We start from the raw sequence: 12450 nt of genomic DNA, 5'->3' as shown, positions 1-12450 counted from the left end.
CTATAGCTAATATAGAGAACAATAGAATAGATCAGGCACAAAGTCACTGGAAAAAGCTGTAGTTTCTCAGGCATGGAAATAGTTATCCAAGAAATACTAGAGGAAGTAGCAATAAATCATTCTTTTTAATATATATGAGAGTCTTTAAGACAGAAGCTATAAAGGGGAGGAATTTTTGTGAAAGTTTGAGCTAAAATACCACCTGTACTGCCTTGCACAATCAAAAGAGAATCCAATTCTTTCTACTTTCCAAAAGCTATGAATAAAGCAGGATTACAAAAAAGTTCACATGAAAGTTTTACATGCTGAAGTTTGTCTGGTTGGCTCCTGAGACCCTATTTTTCTCCTTTGTCAGGCCTCCTGACACTTTTTAGAATAATATTTTTTTCCTACCTCCACAAAGAAAGGTAATAAGCATCTACTAGGACAATACTGGAATATTTTGCTCTGAATCTTCACAATCTGTGAGTTTTAGGCTACTAAGGTTGCTGAGGTTGAGAAAGATTGATTTAAACAGAATATCAGGCTATCACTGTGGACAAAGGAAAGGAAAGAGATGTCTTAAATCTGCTTCCTTTCCAGCCAAATTACACATGGGTGTCCAGCATCTTAAGTCTGCAGTAGGAAAAGCCATTGTTTAGATGTGGAGGATAGAATACATTCTAAGCACATTCTCCTCTTCTCAGCAATATGGAAAACTGCGACACCGCAGGCTCAAAGGCCAAGCTTCTGGTTACCAATCAAGGGGGGGAAAAAACCAACTAAAGAACAAACAGGCAAACAAAATAAATCTCTTTTCAAATACTGTAGCAGCTGAGAATTGCTATTGCAAGCTGAAGGGGGTGGGAGGAACAAACAATTAAGTCTGGTTTCTTATTTGTTCTTCATTCCCTGCCCTCATCATATCCCATGAGTCACCAGCATTGTTAGGTCCTCTAGAGCTGCGTGCTTTTCCAATGCTTCAGCAGCACCTCAAATCTGAATTGCATTTTACGCATTGCCCAGTCAACCTTCAGGAAGGCACTGTCTGAAATCAGTGCGCTCTAGTTTTGGGGACAAAAGGTACAGTATTTCACTTGAAAGGCATAATAGGAAAGCAGCCATTAAAAAGAATGCATCAAACTGTTCTTTAGCAGCTAGAAAGTCAGGCCATTCCATAGTGAGCCTTTGAAGAAACAAAGTGACAGTTCCCTCCTTTTGTGGTTTTTTTCCCCCTGTTCAAAAGAACTCTTTCAAAGAACTATCAAAAGAACTCTGAATGAAAATGCACCTTTGCAAAATATTACCGCTATTTGTCATACCATTTTTCAAACAGAGTTGTGTTTATGAAATACAGCTCCTCTTTAATTAATTCCATAAATAAGAAATAAACTTTTTTTTAAATTTCATTGTGATAGGAATGACTGCAAGAAAGCCCTTTGTGCAGCAGATCTGATAATGGTTGCAACATAAAGTGGCAACTTGGGCATCACTAAGAAAGGGAAATATGTCATCAGTCCGCAGCAGACAAAAGCACAAAATAAAAATTGCAAAAACATAAGTAGATTAATTTATAAAAGCTAAGTGCAAATTTTAAAATATAAAATGTAAGTACAATTACGTAAGTACACTTTAGGTGCTATCAATTCCATGTTCCCTGCCCTTTCTGTTTATGACTTATTTTTACACTGGACATGGGAGCCTTTCAAAACTATAAGGGCATTGAAAAGCCACCCTACTGTAATTTAATCCCTATCTACTAGGGAGAAAATAAAGAACATTGTGGGGTTTATACACTGCTGGGATTCAAATATGTGAACAACCAGTTCTCTGTGTGGATGCCGCTTCCGGAAGTCCATTCTGGGCCTGGGCAACAAAAAATTAGCTACCAGTTCTGCCGGTGCAAACCGGCTGAATCCCACCACTTGGTTTATATATGATTCACCATGCCACTGGATAAACGTTCAGGACTAGAGAGCAATGGTGGCCTGTAAATTAAAATTCAAACAGTATTCTCATGCTACCTTTTTGTGTCCATTCCACAGATCAGCTAACCATGTTTTATGGTTTATTACATTATCCATTTTGAATGTCCAGAAATCAGATTTTGTAACCCCAACAAATCTTAGGGACAAGTCATAGTTTCCAGAAATTCAGAATGGCGTGAGCAACCCTGCAACACCCTCCTTCAATCAATTACCATATCTTCAGGCTATTGGATGTCCACAGGTTGTGGTCAGCGAGGTTATCAGGGTGGCAATTAAAATTCTGCCCACTTTATATATGCACCACACATGCAGCACTTGCACCATTGTGGCTACATCTTCACTTTTTAAATTACGCCTTGCAGATTCCATTTGTGCATCTGCAGTGCACAACACACAACAGCTGGGTCTTTTATGAGCTAACTATTTTTACAATACTCTCGGTAAAAAAAACTGGGAAGTTGTAATTTCCTAATTTAATATTATTTTAATCAGAGGAAAGTTGAAGAAAAATGTTGTGGTATAATCAAGGTTAGTGTCATGCTGGACAATTTGGGCCACGAGGACTATCCATCCTGATCCGTATCTTTCCATTTTTCCTGATACATAGGTATATCCTGTTAAAATTCAGTTTGCACTATATACAGGGGCAGGTGGAGGGGTGTGTGTGGCATGGTGGTGCACACTGGTTAACTCAGTTTTTAAACATAGTATTTTTTTTATCACATCTTTATTTTCTGCTATTTAAGGAGACATACGTGATACTCCCTCTCCTGCTTTTCCCACAACTCTGTAAAAGACTGACTGGATCAAAGCCAATCAGCTGATTTTCATGCCTCAGGGAAGACTAGAACTCGCAGTTCTGCACCTTTACACCAAACTGGTTATGCTATGTTATACTGCATGAACACAGCTTTGTTTTCTTTTGAAAACAGTTTGAAAACAGACCTTGTGGTGATAATATGAGAACAGAAAGAAAATTCAGACTTCTTACTTCAAAGAAATATTTCATTCACAGAGGAATAACAAGGTTAGGTGACATGTAAAAAAATGAAGTGCAAGAGTAGCAACTTGAAATTTATCTTATTTTCAAAAGGACAAGATAGAGATTCATCTATGCTTCCGAACTGAAAAGGAAGAATTATATGCAATTGGTAGCATTTAAATGTTCCCCAGATTGGGTATGGCTCATCAGAACATGTTTTTTTGGCAAGAAATTACTTCTGGATGTATGGTACCATATGTTAAAATACCATCTTAATCTTTAAGGACATAAAATTAAAAATTCAGTGACTGGAACACATGGAGTGTTTTTAAACTGTGAAATTCTGTCCTTTTTGATGTTGTAAGGATCTCTCTTGGTTGACTCCTTTTCCTACTTCAGGATGGTAGAGTTTGATTTCTGAATTCTTCTACAAAGGAAAAGCCATTTCCTTTAATTTTATAGCTGCCTATCTCAACAAGAGACTCTTGATGGAAAACAGTATTAAAGCTGAGAATTATTTCATTCAATAATTCTGCATTATGAAAATGTACTCAAATTCTTATATGTATGGGAACATAGAACTTTTAATAAAAATATTTCCTCCCTCATTGTAAAAAAAACCCCATAAAAATAAGGGTTGGGACTATGGTATTCCATATGGTTCCCCTAGAACATTACTTCCTTATTTCTTTCCATATTTGGAAACATTACTTTCCATATTTGGAGGAAGGTGATGAAGCCAAACAGATGAAGGAACCAGTTTTGAAACCACCTCATTCTAGCCTATATTTCTGTAGTTCTTACCTCCACCATTAATTATTTCTGTCATGCCTTATATTCTCCATGCAAGTGTGGGGGATGGATGAAAAATAAGCATGAAAGTGATGAATGACTCCAGGATGGCAGAAAAGCATTGGGCCTCAGGAAAGTTACACTCTTCAACTTATGATCGTTCGCTTAGCAACTGAAGTTATGATGGTATTGAAAAAAAGTGGGTTATGATTGGTCCTTGTACTTATGATCATTACAGAGTTCCTGTAGTAACATGATCAAAATTTGGGCACTTGGCAACCGTCGTGTGTTTACAATGGTTGCAGAGTTCTGAGGTCGATGTCAATGCTGCTAATATTGGATGTTCTTGCTTTGACAACAGATGGAAATGCAGCCATTGCTTTTAGAGTTAGCTGATGCTAGGAGGGGGAATGTGGATGAGAGTCCAGCTAGTCATAACAATAATAACTCAGCCGTGGGAACCCAAGGTCATTGGGCCCAGAGTTGATAAGAGTTTTGGCGGGCTGGAGAGCTGGGGAGAAAGCCTACACTTCAAGCTAATTGGGGGATGTGATTTATGACTCTGTATTGGAGGAGGGAATTGTGCTTTGTTACTTTGTACCCAGGGAAGGGGAATTTAGTTTTTGGTTACAACTATGTAGTGCCAATACTTTGTTTCTCGAATAAAAGATTCTTTAAGGTAAACAATGCCTTGAAGTTCTTTTGAAGTTTCATCTTTTGCAGCCATCTTCTGACAAACAAACTCAATGGGGTGGGTGAAACTGGATTTGCTTAATGACTGCACCAAAAAAGGTTGTAAAATTAACATGACACAATACTTAAACATATCACTTAGCAGCAGAAGTTCCCAGTCCCAGTTGTTGGTTGTAAGTTGCATCCATTTGAGGGAATTCATAGATAGCATCCATTCTAGAAAACCTCTTACCTCCAAATATCTGAGATATCATCTGTTAAGCTTGACTGGGTGAGGTTTTGTATGTGTTTGTATTAATAAGTTGGATGCTTTCTTTATTATTTCTGTTGCATTGTGTTTTTTCTCTATTTTCTATTTCACTGTAAACGGCTTTGAAATTGGCCAGTGCCTGAATCTAAATAAATAAATATCTCTTCACACATGCGTTAATGTCCATTCCTCACATTATTGAATTGGCAAAAAGAATGTCAACACAATTTGCATTCTCTATAGCCAAGTTTTACTGTGCCTCAACAAAAAGACCAGGAGTGGTTCCCTCCATGAAGATTTAAACATGGGTTGGTTCAGAGCAGTAGCTAGTAGAGGTTTTTTTGTTACTGATAAACACATCGCAAGCAATTTTCCTAATAAACATTTTTCTTCATACTTAGGAAATTAAGAAAGTGCATTATTGTATTTTATGTTCTATATAAGTACGTCCCAAAAGTTGTGTTCTATTTAAAAGTGGTTCCAAAAATAAAAATTAGGTAATTCCTCTTGCAAATACAAACGAGACACATTTGTCTTTCCCTCCAGTGTTATTTCCTGTTGTTACATCAAATTTGCTACTAATCTGTTTATTGAACTTAATAGCAAACAATTACCATACAAACCTGAATTCATCTCTAATGTCTTGAATTCTCGATTTCTAATGTAAAATCTTCCACAGATGAAAATACGCCACATTATATCATTATATGTGGCTCTTTGATAACATTAATTTGTATATTTTCTTTTTAACTTTGTGTATGCCACCCAGAATCACTTGATTGTGACATGGACAGCTATATAAATATGAATGAATGAATGAATGAATGAATATTCCTAGTGATCTATTTCATGACATGGACTTCCATCCCCCCCCCAAACAAACTAGTAAATTTCTCAGCAGCATCTGCTGCGTCTTTTGCTATTTTTTCTCTAGAAATGTTGTAATGATGCTTGTTTTAGGTTAAGTTTTAATTAAATTGGCTGGGATAAAATTCCAATTCATTCTTTGCCCACACAGACATCCAGGCACGTGGCAGCTAAAGCCTATTTTCAATGCCATCATCATATTTACCAGAGTAGCTTCTCCCCGAGTTTATTTAGTTTGAAAATAATCTATTGTAGAATTCAAACACAGAATTAATTAAAATTACTGTGTGGTATAAATTCCATTGGGATGTAATAATCGATTATTCATTGGGAAATATTTATTTGATCTAGAAGATGGACTGGATCAGTCCTACAAAATACAGGTTCTCTATCTCTGCCTTAAATATTTTTGTTTGTTCTAAGCTTGGATTCTTAACATTGTTGCCATGGCCACCAAATGCACCACTAACTAATAAAATAATGGATAATAACTCACTAGAAATTTAGTACTTTATGATGTATGTGTTTATGCACAGAAAAAGAGGTAAATGGAGAAAATGTCTTATAGAGATTGACAAGGAGTAGTACGACATTTTTGAGTAAAAAAATGTTATTTTGTAACTGACTACATCCATCTCAAGAGTGACATCACAACATGAGGCAATGCTCCAAATTCCAAGTCTGCCTCCTAGCCCACAATGCTTGGTGGACCTTGAAATAAGCGCTACTCTTTATTTAGAGAGTTATCTTTTAAGTCATGTTTTCAGTCTGACATACAAATTAAAACCAGAAAGTTTTTCTTGAATGATTTGCCTACTTAGATCTGAGACACCAAGGACACTCAAAATTTCCCAATTTCTTTGTTTTATTTGATTTAATCTGATTTGGGTAAGATACCAACTTTGACTCTTCCCAGGTTGCATACCCTCATTGGGATCCTCCTGGACTCACAGCGCTTGCTCACAGAGCAGGTGGCAGCCATAGCTAGGGGGACTTTTATATAGATCCATCTTGTGTGTCAGTTGCACCATTTGCTGCATTGGGAGGCCTTGCTCATAGTCACTCACATCCTCATTACTCCATGTGGAATTATTGCAGTGCTGCCTACATAGGGCTGCCCTTGAAGACCATTCAGAAATTACAGCTGTCTAGTGTGCAGCAGCACATGCAGTTTTGTGTGCACCATGGTTTACCCATGTTACACCACATTGCTGCGAGAGCTGCACTTTCTTTCTGGGTGTGGTTCAAGGTGCTGGTTATCACCTTTAAAACCTTGTATGCTAGAGGAATAGGCTGCTTGCCTCTCTCTGAGGTCACCTGCCAATTCCACTAGGTCTGACAGGTTGGGCACACTCTAGCTCCCGTCTCTTAAAAGTTGCCATCCAGTGGGATCTTGGTAGCACACCTCTTGGTAGCTGCCCGTCTATGAGTTACATAGGCTCCTACGTGCCTGACTTTCCCAAAGCTGTAAAGATCTGGCTTTACCCACAAAACCTGGAAAATGTCTTTGGATGTGTGGGGAAGGGTTCTGTTTGGGGTGCTGGAGTGTTATTTTATTGGCTTTCGTGCTTTTAACTTTTTTTTACTATTTTATTATTTGTCAGTTGTTACATAACATAGACAGCTATAAAAAACTGTTAATAAAATTTCCAAATGTGCTTTTCAAAAGGTAACTGGACATTGTTTTTTCCTTGAAGACATTTTGCTTCTCATCTAAGAAGCTTCTTCAGTCAGAATTAAAACACTATGAAGATATTTGTTCGGCTTGCCTTAACTGATTTAATGACTAAGTGACTAATACTGTTGGTTACTTGTATGTTTACAACATAATGTATTTGATCTTGTGGTTTTATTTGCACATTTAAATTTCATTGCATTATGACGTCCTGAAACATTCCACAAAGGGAGACAAATATATTCAATAAAATTGATTATTTTGAATTGCCAACAGAAAACCATGTCAGATTGATAGTGATCTTTTCTAAATAAACAGATAACAAAACACTATTATTTAACTGATTTAACAGTTTTTGATTCCAAGAGATAAACACCCACCTGCTAAAAATGTGCATAAAGAAACATGAAACGTCCCTTAGCGGTAATGTGGTAGGGAAAATAAACAAAAATTAAAAGGCACTGAATGAAATTTGGAAAGGAACGAGACATTGCTTACATTTTAAAATATTCAACAGCATGGAATGGATAATGCTTTTCTACAATCTCCAAAAGGTGAGGGACCATGTGAACGTAGCAGCTGTCTGCAACATTTTTAAAAAGCCATATACTCCTTGGGAGAAATGTAACTGCTTAAGATGTTGCAGACAGATGCTATGTTGATACTCTAAAGCAGTGTTTCTCAACCTCAGCAGCTTTAAGATCTGGCTGGAGAATTATGAGAGTGGAAGTCCACACATCATAAAGCTGCTGAGATTGAAAAATACTGTTCTAAAGCAGAAGTCCCCAGCCTTTTGGGCACCAGGGACCGGTTCCGTGGAGAGAGGTTTTTCCTTGGACCGGAGGGGTGCATTGTTTTGTATGCTGCCTGCATCTCGCAGATGGGGCTTTGCTTGTTTGTGCAGACTGGTTGCTGGCATGCCACGGTCCGGTACTGGTCCACAGACCAGGGGTTGGGGACCCCTGTTCTAAAGCATCTTTTCTTGATTGAATTCAAGGTACCGCAAAACCCAAATGTTAACGATCACACAATAATGGTTTTGGAAGCCAACCTCTGTTTTTAGCCAACTAGCTTTCATAATTAAACATTTTTCCTAGTATCAATTCCCAGAAGTGAAAGTGCACAAGCTTGGAAATAAGCAAATCTAAATATAAAATTTAACTAATGTAAGTAGAGAAGTCAGGACCAGCTGTAGCCATCCTTCATAAAAAATTACAACTGATCTAACAAGTTTTTATATTTCATTTTCAGGTCCTTGTTAATCACTGATCCCTTTTACTAAACTTGTAACAAGCCATTATTCATCTGCTAATATCTAAATATCAAATTTCATTAAAGACTCTAGTTCCTCCCTTGAAGTTAAAGCCAATAAAGGGTAGGAAGGACAGGAAGTGTTCAAAATTGGCATTTTTATCTTCCACTTGTCTGGGAGCTGCTAAAGTTAGGTAAAGGTAAAGGTAAAGGTTCCCCCGCACATGTGTGCTAGTCGTTTCCGACTCTAGGGGCCGGTGCTCATCTCCGTTTCATAGCCGAAGAGCCAGCGCTTGTCCGAGGACATCTCCGTGGTCATGTGGCCGGCATGACTAGACGCCAAAGGCGCACGGAACGCTGTTACCTTCCCACCGTAGTGGTCCCTATTTTTCTACTTGCATTTTTACATGCTTTCGAACTGCTAGGTGGGCAGAAGCTGGGACGAGTAACAGGCGCTCACTCTGCTACGCGGCACTCGGGATTCGACCCGCCAAACTGCCGACCTTCCGATCGACAAGCTCAGCGTCCTAACCCACTGAGCCACCCACTGAGCCACCGAGTTAGGAAACAATAATTCAAATCAATATGACCTATTTATCATTTGACCTGAGTATAACAATTGTAATATAGGGGTAAGGGTAAAAGTGGCTTCAAACTTATTACTTTTTTTTCATTTTGCTAAAACTGACAGCACATATCCACAATCAGGATATACGCTGTGTTAAAAGAAATCTTGTTTACAGGTAGATAAAGCTTTCAGAGTAAAACAAATTTATTAAACTTTCCAAGTATCATCTTTTTAAAAATGTACAGCAGTATTATACTTTATGATTCATTGGCAGTATGAGCATAAAAATCATAGTCCAATTTTGGAAAGTATAAATTATGAAGCTCGTAGCTCATTCAAGAACTTTAAATCTTTAAATTAAATCTTTATTCACACTTAGACTTTCATCATATCATTCTGATTAGGATAGGCACAAATCTTCATGTTGAACCATACATTTGAGATGACAGATTCATTTTCCTCAGTTGTCCTCAGTGCTTCTTATTTTTCCATATGCTGTACATTACAAATAATTGTACAAAGATGACAGAACTAATCTAGAGCTAAATGCTTGCTTACCTATATGCACAACAAAAAACAATCTGCAAGGGAGTTTGTAGCAAAGTCTTGTCTTTAGAGAGAATGTATGGTAAGCCATAATTTATTTCACTTTTACAAAATGAAGATAAAACTCTCTGCCTTGAATATGAGATACTATAATGTGCCATATTCCATTCTACATTACTTGTTTATTTTCAGTATGGAAAATTTAGACACCCATTTCCTATTTTACAATCCATAACAGATACCAGTAGCATGTATTATGTATTTCTCAGGCTCATAAGCAGCATTAAAAAAAACCCCACAAAATTTAAATCATTAGTATAAGAAGTGATATTCTTTAAATATTCTATATTCACATTGTATACTGGCCAGCATATTGACATAGTTTTGTTACCTAAAATACTATTTGATATTAAGTTCAATCAGATTTCAAAGCAAAATAATGTTCTGTAGGGCTATAAGCGGCTCATAACTGGTTACTCATTTGAAACTATCTTAAACCAGTCACTTATGAACTCGTACACTTGGGGTTTGCATATACTCAGTGCCTTCATTTAAAACATTCCACAGTTAAAGACTCTCTCATGTTACTGTATATTCATCTAATTGTGCACTACAAATAATGATGGCTATGGCTATGCACCTAAGCTGCATAATTCATTCAATGGAATGTGCCCATTGCTGCAGATGTCACTATGCCATGAATAGATGGGCTTCTGATAGTGTTGGGGAAAGTTGGGACTGTTAAATGATAGCAAAAGTTACTTTTATCAGAATGATAAAAGCTACAGCTACAACCATCACCCGACTTTTCAGATTTTACAGCCCTAAGAGGTAAAAAGCAAACTATCTGGTTTGGTTCATATGAGGAAAATTAACCAAAGTGCACATCACTCACCAACATCTTGGATTCACACTGACTCACACTGCCATTAACACATATTTCATGTAACAAGAAAGACAAATCAGTGGTTCAAAATGACTTTTTTATTCACATTAAAAGGAGAATGGAGTGACTTTAGAAATTGTTTTAAGTATAGGATGAAGAGATAAATGCCACAACCAGCTTTTCCAATGTTAGTATTAAGATCAGTAACAGAAGAGTTTCAAAAACCAAAGATACATCATTTTAGTCATTGTCTTGAGTGCTTGCACCTTAACCAAGATGTTACTGAGTTCTTAGTAAAGAACGTGTCCCTAAAGAAAAGTCCATCATCCCAGACTGGGTATTTTGATTCAGGGCTGAGGACTGAGTCAGGTATCAAAACAAACAGCTTTTACACCAGCTTCCTCATTGTGCCTTCACATATTGATTGGCACTTGGAGACCATAGAAATGTCTCCTAAAATGTCCTTATCATTAGACAAATAGCCTATGGATGAGGCCAGTTTCTTTTTCCTTATCTCTCAGTGCAGAATGAGTTTTTCCTTAAAATCTAGTTTGGACATCTCACTAATTGTAGAATTAGGAGTATCGCCAGAAGCAACTGCCGTCTGAATTAGAAATGGTAAAGCTACACAATCCTGAGGACCTTAACTTGTATCAATTGTTCCAGATGATGGATCTCAGTGCTCAAAGAATGGGCTATTCATGAAATCTGCTGTGAACGGCAACTGAGGTGAAGAGGCTGTAAGTATGAAAAGTGCTGTAATATCATAGGGCGCTTAAATAAAAGAAATGGCCATTAATTGAGCAACTAAGTGATAAAAAAGAAAAGGCTAAGGGAGAAAGCAACAAAATTGCACAGACCATATTGCTCCGAAAGCTCTAAAGATATTTTCATGAGGGCAATCAAAAAGGATCTGATCCCTTGGCTTCCGGTGGCTCCGAGGCACCGGAGACAGCCTTCCCGGGCTGCCCGCCGCCCAGCTGTGTGATTTTTCGCCCGAAACAGCGCCGATCAGCTGTTCGGGCGAATTTGAAGCCCCCTCCTCGGGAGAAGAGGAGGGGGTGAGCCCCCAGGTAGGGGTTGAGTTCTCCGGGGCCGCCTGAGCTTGGAGCTTGGGCGGCTGAAGGATTGAACTCCCCCGTAGCCTGGGCTGCTCCCAGCTGGCTAGCGTCTCTGCTTCGGAATGGAGCAGAGCCAGGCGTCTGCGACCATCCCTGCTTGAAGGAGAGACTATGAAAGGAAAAGAGCAGGCAGAGCAGTACAAGAGGGAAAGATGAAGAGATGAAGAGGATTATTTTATTTTACTCTCGAGCTTGATGGACTTTGCTTAAAACTTAAAGTGAAAGTGCGACACAATTGTAAGTAAAAGATGGCGTCTAAACCTCCCCCTAGAACTTTTCGGAGTGCTGGAAATTCTCCAGTGCAACAACAATCACTACTGCAGGCGTTGCATTCTCCAGATGTAGTGACATCGAAGGATCTTGAAAAACATACCCAGTTAATTTTGGAGTCAATGGGTGTTAAATTTGCACAGATGGAGGAGAAATTGGAGAAATTGGAGCAGAGAATGGAAGAAAGGATGGAACAGAAACTTAGAGAGATAAAGGTAGACATTTTGTCCTCAGTGCATAAAGTAGCTAAATGTGTGGAGGTGCTGGATGACAAAGTGGAAGAACTGACTCAAAAGAATGCTATATTAGAAGCAAAAGTATTGGAAATTGAAGATTTAAAAGACAAAATGGATAGCGAACTGAGTTTGGCTCAATTTTATCAGATGCAGTTTGCTGTTAGAATTAGAGGCCTAAAAGAGAATATTAAGGAAGATTTAAAGCAGCTGGTTTCTGAGGCTTTTGAGGTGGTATTGAACCATCCAGCATCTGAAATAAAACAAGGCATGGACAAAGTGTTTCGTGTGAACTCGTGGATTGCTAAACAGAGAAAGTTGCCTAGAGATGTGGTGGTTTATTTTGTAA

This window comes from Vipera berus (assembly GCF_964194415.1).
Source record: "Vipera berus genome assembly, chromosome: 5".
In the NCBI taxonomy this organism is placed as follows: domain Eukaryota; kingdom Metazoa; phylum Chordata; class Lepidosauria; order Squamata; family Viperidae; genus Vipera; species Vipera berus.
This window is presented reverse-complemented; position numbering follows the sequence as displayed.